The sequence below is a fragment of the Lemur catta genome, chromosome 11, assembly GCF_020740605.2.
Source record: "Lemur catta isolate mLemCat1 chromosome 11, mLemCat1.pri, whole genome shotgun sequence".
NCBI lineage: Eukaryota > Metazoa > Chordata > Mammalia > Primates > Lemuridae > Lemur > Lemur catta.
In genome coordinates, this window is record NC_059138.1 from 2,946,101 (window position 1) to 2,969,021 (window position 22,921).

The following is a 22,921-nucleotide window of genomic DNA, read 5'->3' on the forward strand; positions in this document are numbered from 1 at the left end:
ACTGCATTAGCTGTGTCCCACAGATTTTGACAACTTGTGTCTCCTTTATCATTTAGTTCAAAGAGTCTTTTGATTTCCATCTTGATTTCCTCCTTAATGCAATAATTGCTCAGCAGAATGTTGTTTAGTTTTCATAACTTTGTGTAGAGGTGAAAGTTTCTGTTGGAGTTGATTTCTATTTTTATTTCACTGTGGTCTGAGAAGATGCATGGTATAATTTCTACTTTTTTTAATTTTTTGAGACATGCTTTATGGCCTAGGATGTGGTCAATCTTAGAGAATGTCCGATGAGCTGATGAGAAAACCATATATTCAGTGGTTTTGGGGTAGAATGTTCTGTAAACGCAAGTCAGGCCCATTTGTTCTAGAGTTCTGTTTAAGTCCACTGTTTATTTTCTGTTTGGAAGATCTGTTCTGTTCTGTCAGAGGGGTATCGAAGTCTCCGCCTATTACAGTGTTGCTGTTTATCATTTTGTTTAGATCCAGTAAGATTTGCTTTATGAATCTGGGTGCACCTGAGTTAGATGCATAAATATTTAGAATTGGTATGTCTTCTTGTTGAACTGTACTCTTCACCATTATATAGTGACCATCTTTGTCTTTCATTACTTTTGTTGATTTGAAGGCTAAGTTATCTGAAATCAGAACCACCATGCCAGCTTTCTTTTGGCTTCCATTTGCTTGAAATATTGTTTCCCATCCCTTCACCTAGAGTCTGAATGCATCCTTGTGGGTTAGATGTGTTTCCTGAAAACAGCAGATACTTGGCTTGTGTATATTTATCCATTCAGCCAGCCTACGTCTCTTTAGTGGGCAGTTGAAACCACTCACAATTATTGAGAGAATTGATAAGTGGGACAGATTTCTATTCATCCTGTTGAATTGAACTCTGTTGCTTTGTTTTCTCTCTTGAGCCACTGTAGTATCCGGCCTTTGACCTTTAGCTTTTGGATGATTTTACACTGGTAGGTGTTTATTGTGCTGATCTGTGTGTAACACTGTTTTGAGTACTTTCTTCACCCTCATGGATGTCTATGATTCTCACCTTAGGCCTTTTCACATAATCCCACATTTCCTGTAGGCTTTGCTCTTTTCTCTTGTTTCTCTGCTCTATCTCTGTGACTGACTTATTTAATTGAAAGGTGTTATCTTCAATCCCTGAGATTCTTTCTTCTATTTGATCTACCTTGCTCTTGAGGCTTTCCACTGTGTTTTGTAATTCCTTGAATAAATTCTTCATTTCCAGAAGTTCTGTTTGATTTTTCTTTAATATTTCATTTTCTTTAGTGAATTTTTATTCTAAATCCTTAATTTTTTTTTCGTGGTTTCTTTGTATTGGTTATCCATTTTCCCTTGCATATCATTGAGTTTTCTTACAATGCATGTTTGAAATTCTTCTTCTGTCATTTTAGTGTTCTGAATTTGGTTGATGTCCATTGCTAGAGAGCTGGTGTTCCCCTTTGGGGGTGTGCTTTCCATTTGATTCTTCATACTGCCAGAGTTCTTTTGCTGATTCCTTCCCACCTGGATTAGCTGCTGCTTCTTACCTTTAGATTTTAGTTTGGATAATGACACACCCTGTTTAGTCTCTGAGCCAGTAAGTGGTGTTTGTGGGTGAGATTCAACAACACTCTGTATGATGAGTCAGTAGGTGCAGTAAAAGGGTGTGCAGAATGACCTCCCTGTCAGTAGGTGGTGGTTGCCGGGAGGAGCAGGCTGCAGTGTTGTTTTTGGGTCCTGTAACCAGCTCTTGTTCCTCTGGAGAGGCTCTCTAGTGCCTCAGGTGGTGGGTGGGGCCCTGGGACTTCCAGGTGATTCTCCAGCTCTGTGGGGGCAGGTGGGGAGTGAGGCTGGCCAGAGCTGGGTTGGGGGAGACTGCCCTCAAGCTCCACAGATGATGTTAGCAGGGGTCAAAGTTCTGTTCTCTGCTTCTGGGCAAAGCTGCCAGCGAGGGGCTGAAACGGCCCCACTTAGCCAAAAAGTCTGCGTGTGGGGGTGGGGCTGACACCTGCAGTCTGGAGCAGCCTCGCTCCTTTTCACCCTCCCCTATTCCGCAGTTTCTCCCGGGCCTCTGCCGACAGGTAGGACCTCAAGCCAGCGGATCTCCCCTGGCTGTGATGTGGGCCGGGAGGGTCCCTGCCCAGGATCGCAGCCTGAGATGGGTGCACGGCCTTCCCCTGGGAGGAGGGTTGCCCCTCAGGCACGCTGATCTAGCCCTGAAGGCGCACACACCTCAACAGACTAGTTAAAAAATATCCCCTCCGTCCCCCAGGCAATGCAACCGAGACCTGGGTATACGGGATCTGGGCTGCAGGCCTGTTCCCCAGCCTAGAGATCAATCCCTGACGCTGTCTGGGAGAGGAGCGCTGGTCTCAAGTCACCCATGGGGTGATCAAAGTTGGATCAATGTCTCTCCATCTTGGGATTTGCCCTGCTCTCCTGGAGTCACCAGGCAAGTGGCACCTAGGAGGGCTGGTAGGTAGGGAGCTCACAGTCTGAGTACCCCTCAGTCTGCTGTACATCCCCAAAAGGAAAGGTCCCGTTCCCTACAGATGCCTCCAGGTGGTGGCTAAATTGTCTCTCTCAGCAGCCGCAGGGAGGGAAGGGGGAGGGGAGAATGAAGTAATATGGCGCCTGCCGGCAGGCTCAGGTCTACAGGCCAAGAGGTGCCCGAGGGAGCTGGGAGCCCGGTGCCCTGTCTGCAAGAGGCTCACGGCTCACTGGTGGTGGCCGTCTCTGGGCTGGTGTCAGCAGGTCTCGCCAACCGCTCAAGAGCCCACCTGCAGGCAGAGACGCAAGGGGGGTAAATTTAACCGCTCCACCTTGTCACTGGTCTCTGGTCCCTTGTCACTGGTCTCTGAGCCTCTCCGGGGCCTTTCTCCTTCCAGTTCTCCTCCGCAACCTCTTCCCGTGGAGTCTCCTGTAGTTTCAAGCACCTTCCTTCCGACCCTCCTCCGATCTATGTTTGTCTGCCTGTTTATTTTTTTTTTCACTTTATTTAAAATCTGTCTTTCTTGCAGAGACACTCCGGCTGGTGGTTTTTCTGGTCCGTCACCTTGCCCCTCCCTCCCAGCCTTCGACCCTGGCAACGCTGTCGTTGTCTGGAAGGCGCTGGGGAACGTGAGGCTGCCTGTGGCACGTGTGACAGCGGCTCAGGATGACTAAGGCTGGAGGTGGGAGGAGTCACAGGCCTGCCTCACCCTTGCCTGGAGTGGGGACTCTCATTTCCAACAGAGGAGACTGGTGCCCAGAAAGGTGGGTTGGTTTGTCCCAGGTCACACAGTGAGTTAAGGTAGGATGAGAGCCAAACGCAGGAAAGCCCCATAGGCCACTTCTCAGCCCGGCCACGTGCCAGCTGCCTCCGCTGACGGTGCGAGTGAACACGCCACACACACAGTACCCCCAGAAGCACGAGACGCCTCTGGGTCCCCTGCTCCTCACCCTACTGCCATCTGTGGTGTCCTCCCTGCTGGTGAAAGTGCCTTCCTCTCCGTGGTCATCCCCAAGGGACACAGCAGCCCCTGCTCATTCGTCCAGGTTCAAGTAGCAGCTCTTCGTCAAATTTCCCCGGCACGCCCCCACTCCAAGGCAGAATCACGCTCACTCTCTTCTGCACCCTCCCAGGGCCTGACTCCGCCATGTGACATCACAGGGCCCCCACTGCAGTGTGATGCTGGTCCCCTGGCCCCCACCCTGCTCTGCCTTCCCACGGTGAGTACCTCGTCGGTCATGATCATGACTCAGCTTTTTTCCCCCCACCCAATACCGGAGTCTAGAACTGTGCTGTTGATATGGTAGCCACTAGCCTTATGCGGCTGTCTCAATCTCAACTTTAAATTAATCAACAATAAAATTTAAAATTCCATTTCTCACATGTTAAGGCCTTAATGGCAGCATGTGACTGGTGGCTGCCACAGTGGTCCATGTAGGTGCAGAACAACGACATCATCGCTGAAGGTTCCTTTGGACCATACTTGTCTAGAAAAATACTATATTTGGTGCACAGAAAAGGGCTGTTAAAATCAGGAATAAAATAAATGTGTATACAAGAGCCTCAAGTACATCCAGAAACTGAGAACACCAGTACCCACCAGTCTAGTCTTCCCTAAGAAATAAAACCGGTGGTTTCCACTTCTCATTCAGAATTGTTACAACAACAACAACAACAACAACAACAACAACAACAACAACAAATTGTTAATAAGTGTTAGAAAGAAGGAAGCTCTCATACTGCTACCTATGACTGCAAGGCTTTATTTCCAGTGTTTCTGAACTGCAGATCAGAACTAGGAAGGGAGAAGGTAACCCAATGGGTGACTGCAGACCTTGTCAAGGTCTGTGATGTGACACAGCTTCCTCCTGAAGACCCCAGACTCCTTCCTGCTCTCTGGGGAAATGGGGTTAAGGACAGGGAGGCGGTGGGTAAGTTCTAAGCCCGGTTCCTGCCATAACAGCATGTAAACTTGGGGGTAAGTGAACCCTTTGCTTCTGTGGCCGGACTTTCTCCCATTTCAGAATGAACTGAATGATCCCTAAGTCTCCCGCTGTTTTAATATTTTATGATTCCTTGATACTAACCCAAAATCAATAGGAGTCCCAAGGCTTCTCCTGCTATTTTAGACCTCAACAGGCAGAGCAGCAAAGAGTATTTTTCAGACCCACATCTATGCCAAATAAATTGCTTCCCAATCCCTATTTCTCCCCTCATTCTATCTCACTTTACATAGACATCATTGATGAAATTCATCTTCGAACACGCTTCAGTAAATGTTCCACTAATAGAACAGGGATCCCTCCCCTGTGCCCGCTGATACTGTGAGTCTACTTCTCCTGCTTTGGCACTTAACTTTACGAGGATTCCAGAGCTCGGTTCTTCTCGAGCCTTTTATAGTCCGTCCTCCCCTCTCACCGCCTGGCGTGACGGGCTATTTCTCTAGGAGGTCACGCCCAGCAAAAGCAGTGCCTGCTCCCACCGCCGGCCTACTAACCCTGCTCACATGTCACACTCTGAGTGAGGGCAAAGGGACAGGGGATCTGAGCAAACAGCTCTTCCCTTTCCCTTTAGTCTCTGGCTGTCGGCGCTCTGTGCTTCCGAGGCTGTGCCTGGCTTCAGCTCCCAGCCCTGGTGCAGGTTGTTTTAGCAAGCACGAGTAACAGCCACCTCCATCAGAGAGGTCCCAGGAAACAAGCTCCAACTGCGCTCCTGTTTTAAAAGCATTAAAGTGTCAGGAATTACTCATACTAATGCATATTTCCATTCCATTCCATGTGCATTTCCACTGAAGGCAGAACAGAAACATAATAGCCTGGGCAAATGAGGTTTCCCTTGCAAATTATCACAAGGCTTATGTGTTTTTCCTCTGCTCTCCTGCAAACCAAAGCACATGTGCACAGACTCCTAATAGAGGACAGGAATGCACCCTATCCATTTCATACCCCACCATTTCTTCCCCTCTTCCCATGTTCTCCACGTGTGGGATGGGTGTTAGCACAGGCAGGGAAGCTTTCGAGTTCTGAATTCCAGTTCCACCTTAGCAAGAAGATGTCACAGCAGCCCGAGCAAAGTTTTGTTAATTTTCTTACCTTCATCTTTCCTCTAAGAAAACACTACACCTCAAATAAAAATAGAGATCAACATAGACATCAAACTATGGTGATATGACAGGGGACCTCAAAATTGATTTTACCTTAATCTTCACTGCTGATCTGTTGCTGTATTAAGACACTAATTCTTCATCAATGCATATGTGACCATGACTTACTGCCCAAAGGAGAACACCCTTGGGAATAAAAGAGAACACTACCAAGACCCAAGTCAGGACAACTGGCAGAAACCAGGACTGGCCTAAGCCAACTGGGATATACAGTCCCCCTACCTATAAAGCACTTAACACCGATTTTATCCCAATAATTCTAATAAGTATTAATTCTTCTATTTTCTGCTGCAACCCATCATTCCAAGTCTTCACTGTTATTTCTCAACATTGCCTAGAAGCCTAAAACGTTTTTCCTCCCAGGAACATCATCTTCACAAAGACCCCACAATGACCTGCAGTGACCAGACACCAAGCAAAACATGAGGACTGAACTAGAGAGACCTACATACAAGTATCTCCTACCTCCCTAACAGCCCTGTGAACTCCTTGGAAACAGGAACTCTGACACACCCTTTGATGCCATCTTCCTGGGACTTATTGAATAGTCTTTGCAGACCAAAGAGAAAAATCAGCCCCCATCCCTCACTCCTTCCTTGCGGGGAATCAGGAGAATATTTTAATTGCCATAGACCTTGGAAAAGACACGAATTAGTGCTGAACAGCTAAATTTCTAGGAAAAAATCGTGATGGGAAGACAAAGTGGTATTATTTCTATGTAACCACCACACAAGTTGTATGATGACGATTACAGCAGCCTGCAATGGCTTAAAGGGTTTCCATATTCACGGTCTAAAATTAACGATACAACAGAATGCCAGAATTATACATTCTTGACAAGCATACAATACTGTGCAAACATGAGCCTTTCTGGATCCAGAGAAGGGCTCCCCGGACAATAAGAGAGAGTAATTAATCCACTGGTGCCAGGTAGAGTTCTGAAATCTTTTATATCATGTTTCTGAGATCATAGGTTCAAATCTTATCATAATTATATCTGAGTCCTTGTTTTGTCAAAGTATAGATTTTGAGCTCCGACTTTTATCCTCCAGGGTTGATTTAAGAATAGGAAAGCCTAGCCTATATAAATTAGGGACTCCCAAAGATAGGGCCACATCCTGTTTCCAGACAGGGACTTGGTCTTCAGAAGGTGACATCACCATTAATAAAGCCCAAGGCTCGCACACCACAGCACTCGGGCACAGGGCCACATTTTTTGGTGAGCTGGTCATCTGGACCCAATTTAATTTGTTCCGTTCCCTACAGTTATTTCTGTGTATGTCTACAGAGGGTTAATTGATCGGCGTTTGCTAAATCTCAAGGATACGAGACAGTGAGGTTTTATTTTTGCTTGCGGCAGAGGTAGGGTAGGTAATCTACATCCGAGATAGCCTTCGCCGGAGAAGCACAGGATTCGTGCTGGCTTTGTGTATGAAAAATAACTTGAAATCCACGTTTTTCAATGAAAGTGTCAGGTTTAAGTTTCAATTAAAATGATGCATGCCTTTTATTTGGCAGTTCCTGACAATAAAACCTCCAACCAGGTAAGATATTCAGGTAACTGAGAGGCACAATTTATATTTGTTATTTGAATCCATTAAAAATGTGCCCTTGGTCTAAACATTTAGTGGTGTGCAGATGACAGAAAACAGAAGCCTCTTCCCTCTGATTATTAGTAACATTTATTGAATAATGACAGTCGGTGCAGTTCTCAATAGATCATGAAAACACCATCCAAATCTCTAGTTTCCAGTGAAAATAAAGCAAATGGGTCCAACTGGTTCACTTCCTGAATCATTAGAGTAAACACCTAATTAAGAAATATGGCTCTATTTCTTGGGGAATGGAGTTTCCATCGCAGAAGAAAGACTCCAGCTAAACCCATGTCGATTTGGAAAGTGATTCCCGGGGCGGTATGTACAGACACCCAGTGTAATGAAGAATAATGAGAGGCCAGCCTGTATTTGAAATAAAGGTGCAAAGTCAGTTCCAGCGGCAATCGTGGGCACTGGAGGCTCAAGATTATCTAGGCCAGCCATGAATATTCTGGAGAGAATATATTTTTTGTTGTAAAGAGGTACCCTGAAAACTCTAATTTCTACATAGGTTCTAACTCCCTCCCAGGCAGAATGGCCGGTGACAGACCCTGGACACATTCTGCCAAGCTTCCATTTCCTCCCGTGGACAATGCGGTGATGATTCCCACCCCGAGGGTCTGTGGGCACCAATGAACACCTGGCACCTTCCCAAGTATAAGTGTAAGCGTAAGCGTGCAGGGTCGAGCTCCCCAGGGATGGCATGCCATGTCACGTAGCATCGTGGCTTCCACAACATGTTAAAATCCAGCACCTGCGGATGAGACTTGACTTCCTGCCTGGGTGAGGAAGGAGCCGTCAGACCTGGAAACACAACACAGGGACGGGGTCTAGTGCCTGGGGTGATGATTGAAACGTGGCTGCGATTAAGTGGGGCAGAGGGACACCGGGGTTGTGCCTGCTGGAGCCAGCGAGGGAGGGTCGCACACGGGGAGATCCGTGCTGAGGAAAAGGACAAAGCTGGAGCCAAGTCCTGACCGGGTCAGCGAGAAGTCGGGAGCCCGGCGGTGACACACTGGCACCAGGCCCTGCCTGCACCAAGCGGCAAAAGTGCAGAAAGAGCAGTTCAGAGGGCAGCACGCCGGTGAGCACAAGCCTGGTAAATTATTTGATACCTCATCACCAAGGAAAGGGAACCAGAGAGGGAAGGCTCTGAGCAGACGTCACCTCCCCCAGCGACTGGCGGTGCACGTGCAAGGGGACTGGGGACAGGGAGCCTTAGCAAGAGCTGCACAGTCAGCATCATGTAATCAATGAGCAGCGTATCTCCAAATAGGAAAACAAATACAGTTCTGTTTCTTTGTGCGTGAAGCCACACCCACCTTCTCCATTCACAGTTCTGTCCTGATTGAAGACGTGGTGCATTGTACTCAGTTGTTCCTCGTGTCCTCCCTTCTTTTAATGCTAAATGGAAAATACGAGTATGTGTGTATATATTTTGTATATTTGTCATACTAGAGCCTTCGTAGTTCTCAGTGTACGATCTCACTTGTGTGTGCCTTCACCCACACAAACGCATCAGACGCTTGGTGTAATGAGATCAAATTGCTTTTATTTATTTATTTCAACCAGCATCAAATATTAGGAACTCATGGTGTCAGCTAAAAAGGAGAATCAGAACTATTGTGGAAATTATACAAAACTAAAGACACTACCTGTGCCTAATCTTCCTCCCAGCAGCCTAAGGTCGACAGAAAAAGAGGAAAAGGCACTAAGGTTGAAATCTGTAAAAATGACAGGCTCAGACTGCCCGGAGCCAAGTGTAATATTATCCTAGCAGTTCCCCTGTCGAGAAAGACGATTCCATCCACTTACGCGAGATGGCAAATGGGTCGATAAAACCTCACGGTTGGGACCAACAGCAGCAAGTGCTCAGTAGAAGTTAGTTGAGGATGAAGATGGACACACAGCTGTTCCGGAAAGCTTGACAAAACCATCTGTCACCAAGGTCAGAGCTCGCCCCAAACAAGTGCCAAAACGCCACCCGGCGGCTGGACCTCGCACACACTCAGCGCCCCTTTCCCGCAGCCTGTGCACAAAAGCACTTCCTTTCCCTTCTTCTTTTAATACAAACTACAGAGTTTTAGCTTCAGCCCAACTCTGCCAATTTAAAGAACTATCCATAAACTCCGAAAGGGCCTTTCACGATAGAGCCATCTTGGAAAAGAGAATCTTGGAAGGGAAACAATGGCCCCACAGTTTTATTGTCACACTTACAATTGCCCTTTGTGTTTAAACTACTTTATAAACTTTTTAAAGATGTGCATGGAATGGGATTTCATTTGGATTTGAATTTTCTTCATCGCTCCATTTATATTTCCTGAACGGGGCTAATGAGCTCATCCTCCCCGGCAAGCAGGCGGCTCGTGTAAGACCCGCAGAGCGGACGGTGTGGTCACCGCGAGACTGGTTCGGCCTGCAAGGCGTTGATACTACAGTCCCTAACGAGCCTGTACACACGTTACCTGCTTTGATGTCTGCACATGACTTTTGCAACCAGGTTGATGACTTCGGTCATGTGGTGCAAGTGCAGGCACTGAAGCAGGAGTATTTAGCTATTGCGAGGATGTTTCATGCTTCGAACATCTCAGAGACAAAGGCCACAATGTTTACTGCCTATGAAGCCCCTCTCAGTATAAGATTCTCTTCTCTTCGTAGTAACTATCCAATACCTGCGACTACCTTCCCGAGTACACCTGGAATTAAGAGGTCTGTTAGAGTCTGGGAATGTTCTGTTTAATCCAATGCTGCCATGGTTCAGGGATTTACTCTACACCTCCCTGCACAGACAACTGTTCCATTCCCTGAAGGCGGAGGCCGGGTTCGTGCTGCTTGGATTCTTCCCTATTGCCCAACTCCGCTGGAGAATGGCCCAGTCAGCAGGCCTCTCCTGCTTGCCCAGAATGTCACCAGGTATAAAGTTTGAGATCAAATGAAAATTATCTTCCCTCTGCAGTTGACCCTTCTGCTCGTACAGTCTGCCTGTTAAGGTGTCAGGGCATGATGGGGGTGGAGGTTAGGAGTGCAGATTTAGGGAGACTGGGCTTACTCTGCCCAAATAAGAACTGAGGGAAAAACAAGCTGTTCTGTTTTTCCACATTTCAAATGCATTTCCTTGTATCAACACAAATGCACACTGCATCCTAATAGACAGGAGCATTTGAATCTACTTCTTCGTGCCTGGGTTTTACAATGCAGGGCACGGGCTGATAGGGGCTGGGTACCGAGGCCAGGTGGCTGGTCTAGAGGTGGACTCTGGACATCAGCCGGGCCACACAGAGTCCTTCGGGGGCCTTTCCAGGTGGGGCTGTGGGTGGGGTGTGCTATTCTGGGGAACTAAGCCGGGGGCTGTGGGGTGTGGCTGTGGAAACTGCTGGAGGCCACCTTCTTTGTCAAAGGGCCGAGGTGTGTCTACAGGATGGAGCAGCCGCCACCCTCCCCGGGCTTGGGTTTCCAGCCCTCTGTGACGCTGTGTCATCAACCACGTATGCTTCCCGTAAACCTCACTTTTGCCTAAAACAAACAAAAGTCCACTGACCAACTGATGTCTGTGGAGGGTGGGGGAAGCTCTTCTCTGAGGCCACCTCCCTTTCTAATCCCAGATCCCCAGAGATTATGAAGTCACCAGGGGCAAAGCCCACACTGGTGCCTGTCCTCTCGTGACCCCCCTCCACCGCCCTGTGGCTGCTGCCCCAGCCGGTCCAGAGCCAGCCCGCACCTCCAGGAGGGCAGAAAGGGACACGAGGAAAGCAGGTTTGCAAAGTTACAACACATTCTCTTTGGCGAAAGCTGCAAGTATAAATTGTACTGACGCAGAGAACAGTGCCTAGAACACAGTAGAAGCCTGTTAAATATTAATCTCAGGTTTTTCACTGGATCCTTTGTGCCTAGAAGTCTGCTTAGCACCTGCCGGGAGTGCTCAGCACCCATCCGTATGGCGCGAGTACCGCCTTGTGCTCAGGAAGTCTCGGCAAATCCTTACAAAGAACGAATACTATCTTTTCTGAAACTCTAGAAAATTACTACATTTGCCAGTATAAATTCAAACAAAAGCACAATTGGCTAATTTTTCTCTTTGAGATATGGGCCTTAGGTACAGTTTCTACTGCCTGGAGAGGAATCTTTCATTTTACTGTAGAACTAAAGATATCAGAGGGTATGTTTACGTGAAAACCAAGTGCAGTGCGGAGCTGCCACCAACGCTGCCAGATACTAGCCACACACGGGCACTGGGCGCTTGGACCGTGGCCAGTCTGCACTGAGGGTGCCACACGTGGAAACACACGTACAAATTCAAAGCCTCAGAGTGTGGGGACAAATGTAAAATATTTCATCCATAACCTTTACATTTGTTTCATGTTAGAATGATAAGATTTTGGACATACTGGATTAAATAAAATATATTATATAATTATATCCATCTGTTTCTTTCTAATTTTTTAATGTGGCTACTAAATTTAATTTTTTAAACTACATAGGAGCTCATGTTGCATTTCTTATTGGCACTGGTGCTGAGCATTATACGAAGATAAAGCAGTGTTAAACCCCTATTCTAGACATTAAAATTATGCAGAGAGAAATTAGGGATTTTAACCTTGTCTCTAGAAAGAAAAACTTCACCTGCGCCGGGGCAAAACACTTTGAGGACGAGAAACGTGACTGCCTCCTTTCCACCCTTACAACAAAACAGTCTTTGTGTTTTTACATGAGATAGATATTCATCAGGTATAATCCTCGCTTTAAAATAATCAGTAAGACGGCTGGAGAAAATCATGACGACAGGTGCTCTGGAGAGAGGCGCGCAGGCGTCCCCGGTGTTCACGCCTCATCCCCACCCCCACACGCCAGACGCCTCCTGCCACCAGCCCTGGGGACCAAGCAGAGATCGTCACACAGTACCAACCCGACACGACGCAGAACCAAACCCGAGGGCAGAGGAGGGCAGGCTGGAAGGAAGAGTGCGTGTGCTCGTGCACGGCACCCACACCAGCGGTTCCCACTGCCAACAAAGACGCCAGGACATGGCACGTCCCTCTGACGGTCAGACACACCAAAGCCATTTCTCTCCCACATATATGCTCCCATGTATGGCTGGGGACAAATGACAGTCAGCGCTTACTACACTCCACTCACTCTACTCACTGAGCCCAAGAAGAAATAAAATAATAACATCTTGAATAACAAAGGGCAGAAATCCACTCTCCCTGCCCACCCTCTGTCAGTGATTTCTGTTTGCACTGCAATAGGCATGACCCAGGGAATCTTCCACAAAAGTCCTCCGGGATTGATCTTTCCAAGAGGTGTTATCAGTGCACGAATCGTTTTCAAAGCACCTGCAGCGAATGCTGCCCAGCCGCGTGGCCTTGGTAGCAGAGGGCGGGGAGGGAGGTGGCGAGAGCAGGGGAGAGGGTGGCTGGTAGAGAAGTAATTGATTTGTGGCTTAATAATTTTTTCCCAAGGTCACTCTTACTCTTTATAAATTGATTACACCTCTTTACAAGATAATGTAAGAAAATAATTGGCATTTCTAAGTACATAGAGTGAGCAAGAAAGACAAATGATGAGTCCTATGTCATTAAAAACTCTCTCACACATTTCTAAATACACCCAGGCAGTATGTAATCTCTGTGAATATTTTCAATGCCAACAACCAGGGGACTTGAGCCCCTAAGTGTGGATTCTCCCACAGGGTAAAGCTCAGATAAAATATTACTTTTTGAAAATTGTTTTCCTTACTTTTTTTTGCTGACATATAATAGTTGTACATATTTTGCGGGTATGTGTGATATTTTGATACCTGCATACAATGTGTAATGATCAAATCAGCATAGTATTAATATTAGAATGTCCATCACCTCTAACATTGATCTTTGTTTTGGGAACACTGTAATTCTTCTAGCTAGTTTATCTGATCTCTCCGGATACTCCTAAAATTCAAGACAACTGGATTAGCCCAGACGCTACTACGGAATTGGAAGGCATTATGAGTTTCCTTCATGAAATGAAAGCCTGAGTCAAAAACACACATAAAGTCGGCGTTTCCTGTCCTTGGCATTCACTCGCTAAAACCTGTCCTACGAGCCACCACAAAGCTCACAAGCCAACCTCTCCACCACGGGGAAATTTATCTCCTTTAGTGTCTTTACCGGATTCAATTACTGTCTGTTACTTCAAGTAAAATTTCTTCATTCAAGCAAAGTTAACACAATTACATAAATCTGAAATTTTCAACAGAGATATTACAATATAAAAAATAAACTAATCAAAAAATCTAATCATATACCCATTCATTACTGGGGCCATAATTCCTCAGAATGTATAATAAATTTATAACCTAAAACCCGGCGTGGCCACCGTGAGAGCTCAGTAACTGTAAAACACAGCATGTTGGACACAATGCTACATGCATCGGCTGCCTGACGACGCCGGGTTCCTAAGGGCGTCACTGCTGAGCTAGGTCACGTCAGCAGCGAAGCTGCAAATGCGATTCTGACAACCACCGCACCACAACTAAGCTGCAGGTACCTTCGCACAACTGCGAAGCCTCACGCCTAAGTGGGTCGAACAGAGTCAGAAACTGCAGACTAACTGCTTCAACGGCACGAAGCTTATTGTCTGTTGCATTTCCAGCACAGCAGCGGTTGGGGACAAGTCAATTCAGTGCAGCACACACACTTCACAGGAAGCAGGTCTTCGTGTCCGTCTCACAAAGTCTCTTCTGCAGCCTGACTGGTGGGGGTGGGGGTGGGGGTGACACTCAGGACGGACCCAACTCACGTCACATCAACACAGCTTCGCTTCTTTCGCAGCCGTTATTAGCCAAGCGTCTGCTCAGTGTGGACACTGAGTCACCCCCTTGTCTGATGTCGCCTGCGGGGAAGTGGCAGCGCTGGAATGTAAACTCGGACCTGGCTGACCCGAGGCTCCTGCTCCCTCCGCAGACCAGACTCCCACTGCCCGGCTGGACGAGCCGCAGTTCCACCACTTTATCCATCTCCTTGTAAGCAAGCGTTGCACCGGACACCCCATACCTGAAATCTCCCTTGGACCTATGTCCTCATTAAATGTTCCCTAAACTTCCCCAAGCCAGGCCCGGCAGAGGGCAACCGAGGCAAGCGTTCTAGAACTTTTCTTTCCTTTGGTCTGATCCACTTTCTCTTTGTTCTTTCAAAGCCCTTCTCCCATGTGAGAATCAGAGGATCAACCCAAGCGTTCCAGTCTGCTTTTCCTCTGCATCCGAGAAGGCAGTGCAGGTAGAACTCACCTTTTCATTTCAGAAAATCATTTCAGCAGATGGGACGGACTCGGAGCTTCTGCTTCAACAGAGGCAGCGACAGGGCTCTGGTGATGTGTAACACCCACTTTCCAACAGTCCTCCTTTGATCTTTCACTGATTTTCTTGTTATCTGCACAGTTGGTAAATGCGAGACTATTCACTTACAGCAAGACCTGGTACTGACACACGGTCGCTGCAGCCAACAGTGAACAGCCGACACTTCCGCGCGGAAAAACGGTGTCAGATAGGACAGGTGTGGCAGGGTGGGGCAAGGGAAGGTGGAACGACATTGCAAGCATCAGGCAGAGCAAGACGAGCTGGTGATTCAGAGGGGGATCTGATTTCCCTCTAGGGCTCTGAAATTGTGATTTATTTGTTCAATGATTCATTTGATGAATAAATGAATAAAACTACAGAACTTCAACTTTGTGGGTCAGGTACTGGAGGAGGTTTAGAGAGGAGGACACCATTCATTCCTTCACTGATTCAGTTAGCACATGGAGGAGTGGGTCCACCATCGTGCTTGGTGTTGGAGATACAGTAACACGACATGGTTTGTGTCCTTCAGAGCCTTGTAGCTATGCGTCAAGGAAGGTAAAATAGATACCATACTAATGTCTTGAAATCTTCAGTGGATGGGGCCCTCAGTCAGACTTCCCCCTACTGAAGGAAGAGCACAGTTGAACATCCCAGGCGGATGTCGCCACACTTCTCCTGGGATGACTGTGGGTTGACAAGTCAGCTGTGACTTGGAGAGTATGTCTTGACATTCCACTAACGCTGCCATCTAGGGACATAAATCTACAGATTCCTAGTTCTGCCTTTTGCAGTAACACAGAAAATAAAAAAGATCAAAATCTTATCTCCTCTTGTAATAATATTCAAACACCCTTCAAATATTAATAAAAAGCATCATGGTGGCACACTAGTTCCTCGTATGTCAGCTATGCAGTCGCATTCCGTTAGCCTCCCATCACCAAACACGGCTCACAGACCCACCGTCTACCACTTCTGGGGGCTCTTACCCATTTATCCCTGACCACTGTCCCCAGCCCTACTTCAGCCCCTCCATGTGCTGTGCCCCCACTCTACCTGGCACAGCCCCCAGATGTGACAGCTGCTTGGTCAACATCTGCATAAGGTGTGAGCGCTGAACACGTCCCTACTGATGTGTCTGTAGACTGCACTAGCTCTCTGGGAGGCCACAGTAAGACAACAGAGATGCTCAACCTGCAGTCCATGGGCAGAGTGACAGGGAGCCCCAGGAACTCAGAGGTTCTGGGAATTTTTCTGGAGCAGATCCATGGCTTTCATCAAAAACTCAAACAGGATCCATAACCCTAGGGTTAATAAGCAACATGCTTTTGGTTCATTTTAAGTTTCTGAGCACATAATATTTCCAGATGTTTCAACATCTGAACCCCTCCTGGGCCAAATCCCCAATCCAGACAGGTGATACCCTGGGACTCCCCTCCCTTAGACCCCCATCTTCCCACACCTGTTGTATAGCTACTACCTGTGAGGTTATTCAGCTGGAAGGTGAAATTGAAAATTAACTACTACATACTTCCAAAGCATGCATAATTTATTAATTGTTGCTTACTTTTAAAAATTGGGGAAATAGACAATTGTAACACCCTTGTTATTTTCCTTGTTTCACAAACAACTCATTAAATAACTAAGTAACTCATTAATGACTAAAATATGAAAGGTCGCTATGAACCACCTAATGCACTCAGGGCAGGTGCAATAAAAAGAAGAAATAGCTGCGTCTGTCTATGAGAGGCGAAGACAGAGAAGTGCAGCAGCCCTCAATTCACCTGGTGTACACACATTTTCTTTTCTTTTTAAGAGATGGGATCTGGCCACGTTGCCCAGGCTAGAGTGCAGTGGCTAATCACAGGTGTAATCATAGCGCACTGCAGCCTGGAACTCCTGGCCTCAAGTGATCTTCCCACTTCGGCCTCCAGAGTGGCTGGGGCTACAGGCGTGCACCACTGTGCCCAGCCCATTTCTTAACTGATCTCCAGACAGATATTTTCTAATCCATCTGCACTGCCTAATTCCTTTATTTCCTTTGGCATTTCCAGTTAATATCGGTTTTTGTGTTAATGTTCTTAGCATATTATTTTTACCACGTCTCAGTCAGGATCGCTTGATTCAAAGTAAAAAAACTGGTGTGTGTGTGTGTGTGTGTGTGTGTGTGTGTGGCGAAGGGTTGTGCTCTGAATTTGCAATTTGCCGGCTGTGTAATTTCGGTAATTTGCTCAACCTCTCTGAGCTCTATTTTCTCCTGTGTATAATTAGACTGCTGAATTAGATATATGTTTTGTGAACTGTGCCCCAGCCTGCCCTCGGGCTCTGCTGACACATCTCAGGCCACTAGGGAAGTGCTCTCACCTTCTCATGCCAGTCTTGGCTTATTTCCACTGGAGAAAAGGTTTCTGTTACTTACACAAAAGTCCTAAAATCACTGGGTAAGATGGTCTATAAGATGCTTTAAAACTCAAACCTTCTGTGATTTTATAGAACAACCCATCTTAGAATGGACATGCCCTTGACAAATGCTGAAAACAGGAAGATTCATTCAATTATCATTGTTACATCAATACACATAGTAAATGCTCACTAAACAGCAGTTTGAAATCTCCGTGCCCACAGCAGCATTCTGCGCTTAATCAACATTTTCCTGTGCTTTTTATTCCCATAGCAACAGTGTGATGGGCATTACCCGCATCTCACAGACACAGAATCAGATGTGGTTTGCCCACGGTCCCTCAGCTCCAGGTGGGAGAGCTGGGGCCAGAGACCGGGCATCCCTGCCACAGCACAGCTCTTCCCCCAACTCCCCAGAAGGACTCATGTCGAGGCAGAGGTCAAGTTCTCCCTGCCCCGGCCCTCGCCACCAGCAGGTAGAATTAATAAAATGCATTAAGGGAGCTTGTGAGACACTAAAGATTCATGATTTTTAATGATAAAATAGTTTCTACCTGCGAAAGTTCTCTTATTAATCAATCTCTTCTTTAACCAGGCACTGCATGACTTGGTGTTAGAGGAATGAGTGTTTCTTTGGCTCATCATCACCAGAGCCAGAAATTCCAATTGTCTTGAGTCTTCCTAAATATTTCTCCCTCAGGCCATTCCAAGAAATACCAGATAGACAGACAGATACAAATATACATACATAGGGGCCATGATGTCTTCAAATACCCTGTTGCTTCTAGGTCAACGTGCATTTACTTGTGAGATCACAAACCCTTTCCGCTCTTTATAAACCAGAAGCTTCCAGCACTCTTTTTCATCCACCAAGACCTGACTCGATGAAATAACCACACGCACAAAACAAAATCCTACATCCACATCACTCCTCCAGCCTCACCTGTTTCACAAACACCTGTTCTCCCAAGCAAGAACCTGTCAGGCCAAGGTCAGATTTCCTCCCTCCCTTCTAGAACTTCACCAATCCCGTGCTGCTTTCCATGGCAGGCTTTAGACGTCATCCGTCTTTGAAACACTCCCAGAGCGTCATTACCTGTTCTGGTTTCCCAAGTCATCTCCACATGCCCCCAAGCACACACTCTGCCTTCCCTGGCAGACCGGCTGCCCCTTGGTCCGGGCGACGCGGCCGGGCACCTTGCTGTCCCTCCTCACCGTCGGCTGCTCCTGTCCGGCTCTCCCCTCCCCACTCTGGCTGTCCTCCCGCTATGTTACCGCCTCATCAAAATAAAAATCTTCTGATCCAACATCTGTCTGATAAGTGGATGGGGTATTAGGAAGGCTATTAAAATTAAAAATATGTTTACTTCTCTCTCCCACTCAGGGACCTGATTTGAGATACATACTTAGTGTCATAATTTTACAATTCCCAGAGTGAATTCTATAACAACTTCAAATATTCTAACAAGAAGAATAAAAGCACCGCTTGAAAATAAAGAAGTAAAATTCGTTCATTAATTTAAAAACATACATCACTGCCATTCAAGGCCATCTCTGTTGCAGATTAATTTCTATAATTAAAGAGAAAAAAACAGGGATATATTTTGAATTTGGGGGCTGCAATGTTACCTCTTGCCATGGGTAATCTATTCAAAGGGTTGGACCAATCTTTAAGAGAATGAGTTTCTATTACCTTCGAGAGAAATCTTATCAGCATGTCAGAAGACAGACTTTGACCTTTCAAAGTGTTTTCAGATTCTCTCGCCCCTAGTCACCACACCTCGGTTTCCCATTTTCATCAGCAGATCTGTGCTGACGCTGCCTGGTCTGTCTCCCACCTGCCCTCACTCAGGCGCACACACGGCTACTTTTTGGAGGCCTGTGTTCCAAATTAGGGACTTAGCAGCTTGCCATGGTCTCAGAGTCTCATGCAGTTTTCCACTGGGGAAAGCAGTTTTTCTTGAGCTCTGGCAGGCGAAGTTAAATATCTCAAAAGACTGATCAGATACTAGTAAGGGAATAATACACACATTGTCACTGAAAATTCTATATGCAAGACTTTATTATATCAGCGGTGTGCCTTGCAAAGCCATTGCGGGAGGACTGAGTTCAGGATCCTGGCCATCACTTCTAAAAATAGACAGGGACCACATCAAAGCAGACCCACAACACGGTCTCCACGTCTGTGCTTGCAACAATTTTCCCTAAGAAGGAATTGCTGAAAATTGCAACTCTATTGCCATAAAATCCTCTGGACTCGGACGCAGAGAGCAGCAACTGGGCCTGTTACCTGGTACTGCCTCATCCACACCAGCTCGGACACAAACGCAGAACAAACAGGCACTTACATGATACACGCAACCTATCAGTGACGTAAGGGAGGCCAAGATCACCCTCACTGTGACCTCCACTTAATTTTTCATTCATGAGGTGACTAAATACTTTATTTTTTTCTTCCATTAGCTCTGCCATAACTTTGTACCGGAAATTCCAACCATTAATAATTCCATTTGGTTTCATCACCAATGGCTACTGTTAAAGTTATAAATGCTCTCAGGAGAGTAACAGATGACACCCGTCTTACACAACTTTCTAATGATTGGATTTGTCTCAGTCAATTAACAAGGCCCAGGTGGCGCAGCGCCTGTGGCAGTTTTGGTGGAGTCGAGTGTGAGTGAAGGATGGTGAGTCACAGGCGCAGTGGAGGTTCAAGGCCTCCATGGGGTGGGGCAGCACAGAGTCCTGAAAAGTCCACAGAAAGCAGAGCTGGGAAGAGGACTGAGAATAAACCTTCCGGGTGTGATCACTCTAGCTGGGCGGTGTGTGTTGAGGCCTCTCCACCCGCTTTTCACCTATTTCCCCCTCCAGGGAGCGCGGGCTACGGGGCTGTGGAAGTCAGGAAGGACTTCAGGTGTCGGCCACGTGCCGAATCACACGGACAGGGTTGTGGCTTTCACTACACCCAGTCTGGCCTGGTGCCCCCCCTGCACTGTAAGGACACACGTTCACCAACCCTACAACTTTAAGTAAAACCATTTTAATTCATTTTGTTTTTCCAAATGAGGTCTGAAACAAGAATATGCAACCTTTATCTGTCTGATCTTTTTAAAGTAAGGACATCGGACAACCATTGATCTCTCAAAGCTTATAGAGAATCACTTCCCCCTAAATTATATTCTCTTTCTTAAATTTCAGAACTCTCTATCGACAGACTGACTCTGCCCTTTTTCTCAACATGAGAGGGTGAATTGATGTCTGCTGCAAAACCAAATCCGTTCGCGCCAAACACAGGCCTGGCTCATCTTCACTAAAGATAATAATGCAACAATTCCGACGAGGCAGAAACAGGGTGACTGTCCATTACCGTAAGTGATCAGCCAATGATCTGAGTTTAGGCTGCACCAACAGCCAATCTGGGGACCTTTCGTCCACGCCTCCCTCCAGACTGTCTGGACTTTCACGAGGTGACTAAATATTCAATGACCCTTGCTGATTGGCGTTTTTGAATATTAATAGACTGTGACATGCATCCCAGAAGACTGGGAACCGCTGGGAGGTCCCGGAGCAGAGTTCAGGAGGGCTGCAGGCTAGTTGCTTGTTTCCTTGCCGTGTTGCCCTCTCTGGTGGTGAGACCCAGCGTCCCTCTCTGAGGACAGCACACACCAGCTAAGTTCCTCCCTCTCCCCACAGACCTCGGGCTGCTCCCCTCAACCTCCCCCCAGACCCACCCGGGACCCCGGCACGGAGCTCTCGTCTGGGTGTGCTCTCTCCGGGTACCCCCAGCTTCTGAGTTCTCCTCTCACCTTCTACACACATCAGCCCTTTTGCAGCCAAGGCACAATCCTCTTCCTGCTTGCTCTGGAAGTTCATGAGTCCTAGCTCTACTGCTACACAGTCCTAAGGTCCTGGTGTTCCTATTCTTCACCCAGTTCCTTCAAGTCTTTTCATACAGAGAGTCTTAGATAATTCAGACCAAGTGCAGAATGGACTTTAGTTGACGTGAGTACAGTTGCTGTATCCAATGTCACTTTTTTTGAAGCGTGTAAGGACCATCTCTCCTATCAGGACTCATCAATAACGTCATGTTTGCATTTCCTAATATCGAATCTTGTGTTTCTGGGTTTCCATCCACTTTTTTTTTTCTCATACCACATTTAGCTAAGTGCAGATTCCTCACATTGACTTTTTTCCTTAACATGGTTACATAAAAAATTTAACTCTCATGATAGGCAAAACCAGGTCCTCCCTTTCTGTACCGAATTTCACTGTTGCAAGAAGCAACAAGATGGAACACAAAGAGCACTGGACAGGAACGTCCGAAGTCCTGCTCCGGAGTCATTGTCCCACGTGCCCTTCTGGGAGATCACCTAACTTCTCTCTGAATTCTAAGCTACATGCATTTGAATGTCCACTCTGCTGAACGTGCTACTTATAAAATTCTATTCAGTTCAAAAAATTCTTCAGTAATGACATTATTGTTACAAATGTTCAGATAAATAATTTAACCTATCAGTCAGCACTAGGTCCTGGGTCCCATAATTTCATAGGAGAATAGACACTCAGGGACTGTTACGACTTGTGCAGCTTCCAGAAAACACAGAAGCTACAAAAATAATTGTCACATACACAAGGCATTATGAGAACAGCTGATTTTCAGGTCTAAGAAAGTTAAAGGTGTGACCGAAGTTAACATACAGCAAAAGATCCAAGTTAGTCAATAGAATATAGATTTCCACAGCAAAAGAGGTTTTTTTGGAGATCTTTCAAGGAAAGGCATATTCGCATATATTTGTGAGATTCCTGAGCACAAGAGTAAACAAGGATGTGGGGTGCACTTGTGGGGTCCGTTCCAACTCTGTGACTTTGTGACACATGAGGTCTGCATGTGCTCATGTGTGTGTATGTGTGTGTGCATAGACATCTACACACATGCATACACATATACAGAATATGCCCCTAAAAACTTATCCCTGCTCACATGTGAGCACAGGTGTGTTGCAGCTCGGTAGAAGCATGGAGGACTCACCTTTCCGTCTGCTCTCACTCAACAGCATTGCTGTGCACTGCTTTGCAGTTTCAAATCATTTGAAACAAGGAGAGTATGTATTAAAATAAATTTGTACTGTTATTTATTTAAGGGAAAAATACCTTAATTTGGTTCTCTAAGGAGAGGTTGAGTTTGCATGTAAGAATACACTGAATTTAAACCAAACTAGCCTTTGCTGTCTCTGGTTCTTTTACCAGGCTTAACTCCGTGTGCAAGGGGAAGTAGGATGCAGACCAAGCTGATTCCATTTTTACTGAGGACTCTCAGTACCATCTGACTGGCTTCAGAGCCAAAGGATACATTCAATTCATTTAGATTAAAAGATACATTTGTTTCCAAACATCTCTGGGCTGATAATACTTCACTGAAAAATAAGCTTTAGCATCTCCAAAAAGAAAGAGAAATGGTCTTCCGTAAGGCAATTCTTGTTGTTAAAATCTCAGCCAAGGTCTCCTAGAGGTATACATGTTTTAAATGTGAGATCTTCAGCTTCCATCCCATTTGGCTTCCCTTATCCCAGCCCCGGCTTCATGAAGTTTTCAGGGTCAAGAAGATGCCCCTCTGAGAATGGAGGAAAAAGGACGGCCCCAGCTGCATGGGGTGAGGACAACTGCCTCTGGTCTTCAGTTTTATACCAGGTCAAGCGTTCCCCAAGTGAGGCAGGTTCAAGGATGGGAAATTTCCAATGATGAAAAGGTATAATCTCAAACCATGAGCTATACAGCCTCCCAAACCCACACCCTAATGAGCCATCTCCACTTTCCTGGCATGCTGAGGTATCTGACAAAATAAGAGCGAAATTATACAGGAACCAGGGAATTTCTTATGCATAGCACAGGTTGAGCTTTTGACTCTCAATCCTTGGGTTTAGACCTAAAAATAGCAATTTGCTCTTTTGGTAAGTATCACCTCT

General features: G+C 46.4%; 1 protein-coding gene across 3 annotated transcripts in view; it reads right to left on the reverse strand.

Annotated features, from left to right (window-relative positions):
- Window positions 1-22,921, reverse strand: part of DPP6 (dipeptidyl peptidase like 6) — a 616,516-nt gene that overhangs the window by 398,560 nt on the left and 195,035 nt on the right. The window lies entirely within an intron of this gene.